The sequence below is a fragment of the Glycine soja genome, chromosome 6, assembly GCF_004193775.1.
Source record: "Glycine soja cultivar W05 chromosome 6, ASM419377v2, whole genome shotgun sequence".
In the NCBI taxonomy this organism is placed as follows: domain Eukaryota; kingdom Viridiplantae; phylum Streptophyta; class Magnoliopsida; order Fabales; family Fabaceae; genus Glycine; species Glycine soja.
In genome coordinates this window covers 35,190,069-35,195,008 of record NC_041007.1, presented here as the reverse complement: position 1 = coordinate 35,195,008, position 4,940 = coordinate 35,190,069, and the positions used below count along the sequence as shown (strand labels likewise).

General features: G+C 35.5%; 1 pseudogene; it reads left to right on the top strand.

The window, feature by feature from the left end:
* Window positions 1–4,940, top strand: LOC114416142 (annotated as a pseudogene).

Sequence of the window (4,940 nt, the reverse complement as noted above, 5' to 3'; positions counted from 1 at the left end):
TCTCTCTTCTCTAGAATTATTGATGTCTGTTTCTCACCTTTGATTCTGGCTGTTAATTGTTATCACTAGGAAATTTTTTGGTGTGGTTGGTTTCTTTCTTTACAGTGTGTGTGTGTGGTTGATTCTGCTTTGTTTATTCCTTTCTTGGTGGTTTGGTTTTCTCTTGTTTGTGTTTTTCATTTTGAAATTTGAAAAGCTGGACATGTTTGTATTGTAGCTGTTTATTGTATGAATGTTTTCGGTTTCAATGTGCTTTCATTTTGGCTTTCGGTTGTTACTGGCTCTTTCTTTTTTGGTTGAGTAATTATTAGGGCTTTTGTTTTTTTGCTGGTTGATTTTGGGTTTTTTGTTTGGATATTTTAGCTTGGTTTGTTCTGAATTTGGCCACATTTTGCTCTGGTTCTTGGAATTGCAGGAAATGGGTGTCATCTCTCGGAAGATCTTCCCAGCATGTGGGAACATGTGTGTTTGCTGTCCAGCTTTGAGGTCAAGATCACGCCAGCCAGTCAAACGATACAGAAAACTGCTTGCTGATATATTCCCTAAGTCCCCTGTACGTGTTTTGTGGCTCTTTTTCCTTGATAATTGAAATAGTAATCTCATTGAACTCTTTTCTCCAGTATGACCTCATAGGAAACAAATTTTTCGTGGAATCTAGTATTTATAGTGCCATTATATCCCCACTGGAAGTAGAAAAATATTTTTTCTCTTTTGCGAAGCGAACAATTTGAAACTTCTTGTGTCTTCTGTGCATTGCTGTGGGCTTATTATTTGGTCAAAGCTTATATACAGTTCCTTAGGTTCTTTTGGTGCTCTTCTTCATCAATTAGAATCGAAGTTTCACCTCGATAATCTCTTAATAAAGGTTTGCATTAAAGATCAACATAAATTACCCAGTTGAAATTCCAATTTTGATTGAAGAATAGCACCAAAAGCACTTAAGGAACGGTATCTAAGTTTCGTCCTTATTGTTTTCAGTTATTCCTTGTTCTCAATGGAAAGAAAATTTTTATGCTTGATTATATGGCAATATCTTTTCACTTTACCCTCATTTGTACATGAAGTAGAACCCTAGGCCCAGTTTTCATGTTTTAATTTATTCTTCTCAGGATGAGTCTCCAAGTGAAAGGAAGATTACCAAATTATGTGAATATGCTGCAAAAAACCCTTTCCGGATTCCAAAGGTATTTTATTATTTTATTTTGCATGTGTATTGGTAATTTCTTCTTTAAACAAAGAAGAGGAAATCAGATATGCTTGAATTAGTTGTATCCATTGATGAAGTTCACTATTTCTGCTCTTTCTGCTAGATAGGAAAATATCTTGAAGAAAGGTGCTACAAAGAACTCAGATATGAGCACCTCAAACTGGTCAATATTATAGCAGAATCCTTCAACAAGTTGCTTTCCATTTGTAAGGTGCAGATGTAAGTTTCTCATGATTAATTAGCATATGTTTCCATGTTCTGTTGGTGGTGCACTGGAATCAAACAATTGATATGTTTTGGATTCTTTCCATTATTTCTTTATGATAATGTATTGATCTCCACTGGCTAGTTTTTATGTGATTCATCTTCTAAGTTTTTTATCTGCCTCTTGCATATTCCAGAGCGTATTTTGCTGTTGATGTGCTTAATGTAATTTTGGAGCTCTTGAGCTATTCTAAGGATGAGACCATTCAGACACTTGGTTGCCAGTGCTTATCAAAGTTCATCTACTGTCAGGTGAATTATACAATCCAAAAACCCTAAGATACCTATTGGCTGCTTGCATTTGTGGCTTATGCATGACTGTAATTGAGTTAGATCAATATTCTCTTGGATTTTTGTACTTGGGAACAGAAAAAAACTGCAGACAATGTCTCTGTATACAACCAAAATTGAGTTTATATACTAGTATTCTAGTAATTTCAAAAGAGAGTTGTTTGATAATTGTTAAGATGTCACACGTTGGTTAGTAATATGGTTGGAATACTCCTAATAAGACTTAGTCAGTCCTGTTCCCTTTAGCTAATTTTTGGGAGTGAGTTAAGCTCAACCCCCATGTCTAATATGGTATCTAAATCTATTCAGTCTTAATGTTGGGTGCTCTAGATGTCCAATCTTGGGTTAGGGGGTGTATTAAGATGTCAATTGAGCTAGCTTTTGCAAGTGAGTTAGGTCTGGTCTGTTTTTAATAATAACTATAGGTCCTTCCTTGGGTGAAATTCAGCCTTTCAAAAATGATTTATTGATTGGTTTTCCTCCTCCTACTTTCTTTGAACCTATAAATTAGCTGATGTCAATTTGCCATGCATATTCATTCTATTGACATCATGAAAAAAAAAACAGATGGATGCTACTTATACTCATAACATTGAAAAGTTGGTGCCGAAAGTGTGCATGCTATCACGGGAACATGGTGAAGCATGTGAAAAGCGCTGCTTGAGGGCATCAAGCTTGCAATGCCTTTCAGCAATGGTAATTGGTGCCTCATTTTGATATCCATTGTGCTTATGATGTTTTGCATTTATGTTCATCGTGTTCTGATTGCTTTCCAATGTTTATTTTCACGTAAAATTTCATGGTTGCAGTGAGTTTTACTGTTGTTTCAGAGTCTTTTAGGAGTCAGGGCATTGTTTATTTGACTTCTTTTTCTCTTGGCAGGTTTGGTTTATGGCTGAATTTTCACATATTTTTGTAGATTTTGATGAGGTATGTTATAAAATTAAAGATGCTCCCCATTGAAATCATTGTAGCCTTTTATTGAAGCTTCCTTACATATGCAATTGTAAATGGTTCCCCAACTTTGAATCATTATTGTTGGACTAGGCATATCTCTGATAATACTGAGGTGAAAATATAATGAAATAACTTTTTAGATGGAAATATCTGGGAATTCAAATCATCCAAGGTTTTGTGATGCTTTCATTTTCATGACTAATAAGTGATAACCTATTTGTCATGAAAGTTTGATGTTCGCACTAATGGGTAAGTAGGAATTAAACCCAACAAGCCTGTCGCTACAATTATACTATATTTTTCTTTGATCAGTAAATGCTTTAAAATTTGCATAGCGAATTTGTTTTCTCTCTTCTGTCAGATATCATCACTAATTGGTTAATTCATTCAAAATGTAGATTGTTCGTGCCACTTTAGATAACTATGAGTGGAGTAGACAAAATGAAGAAGCTGATGTCAGGGCAGAGGCACATCATAATTGGGTGGATGAGGTTATCCGGTGTGAAGGTCAGGGTGGTTCAGTTATTGGTAATGACAATCCGCTCTAGTTGCTTGATCATCCAGCCACGACCAGAAATAAAGGGTCCTTCCCTTTTAACTGGGTATATGTTTTTCAAGAGTTAGTGTAGGCCATTTATTTGCTGTTTTATCTGTGTAATCAGTCTGTTACATGGCTTTTAATCACCATTTGGTCCCCTTTTAATTTGTTTTTTATTATTATAGAGAAGAAATTGAAAAACCAGAAATATGGGGCTCAGATATGTATTCAAAGAATGGTTGAATTAGCCAAGGAAAGCACAACTATGCGTGTGTGCTGGATCCAATGTTTGTCTACTTTGATTCTAGACAACATTGGGCTCCTCAGAAAGGGTTAGCAATGATAATTTTATCAAGGATGGCCTACTTCATGGAGAACTCTGGTATTATTCTCTCTTACCACTTTTGTCTCAATTAATTTTCACAAATAAATCATCCAGTGGATGTATTGTCAAATTCCATGTTACTTTAAAGATGTGGATTTCATGATCTTGAAAATTGAAACAGTCATGAGCTATGAATAATACTATAATAATACTATACAAGGGTTTTTCGTGAAATCTTCAATTTGTGTTCCATAATCATGTTTTTCTTTCTTCTGGCCTTTTTTTTGTACAGGGAATCAGCGCTTAATTCTAGCTTCTGTGATACATCATCTGGACCACAAAAATGTCATGAATGATCCTCAACTTAAAGACCTGTGTTATTCAGGTTGCCACATCTTTGGCTATGCAAATTAGATCTGAGAGTGGCTTGGCAGAGATTGGTTTTGTTGGTGTCCTTTGCAGACATCTTAGGAAAAGCCTTCAAGCCTCTAGTGAATTTGGTGGAGAGCAAGAATTGAACTTAAATATCTCACTTAAAAATTCCATTGACGATTGCTTACTATAAATTGCCAATGGGGTAGGCTCATGAATGCAACCCTTGCTCCCAAAATTCTATCAATTGGGTCATTGCATTTGATCAACTACTAATCTACTTTTTCCCTTTTTTTTGGTGGCTAGGTAATTGATGCCCAGCCACTTTTTGACTTGATGGCGATAAACCTAGAAAATATTCCATCCGGTGTTGTTGGTAGAGCAAACCATTGGATCTCTGATCATCCTTGCTCGTGCAGTCACTTTAGCATTAAGTCACTTACATTCACAGCAGGTGAGAGGGAGCTTGTTGATCCAATATTGTTTAAAGCAAAATGTTTCTCTGCAAGCTGGATTATCTAGTAACATAGTTTACAAAATATGCGAGTTAATTAGCATATGTTTCCATGTTCTGTTGGTGGTGCACTGGAATCAACAATTGATATGTTTTGGATTTTTCCATTTATTTCTTTATGATAATGTATTGATCTCACTGGCTAGTTTTTTATGTGATTCATCTTCTAAGTTTTTTTATCTGCCTCTTGCATATTCCAGAGCGTATTTTTGCTGTTGATGTGCTTAATGTAATTTTGGAGCTCTTGAGCTATTCTAAGGATGAGACCATTCAGACACTTGGTTGGCCAGTGCTTATCAAAGTTCATCTACTGTCAGGTTGAATTATACAATCAAAACCCAAGATACCTATTGGTGCTTGCATTTGTGGCTTATGCATGATTGTAATTGAGTTAGATCAATATTCTCTTGGATTTTTGTACTTGGAACAGAAAAAAACTGCAGACAATGTCTCTGTATACAACCAAAATTGA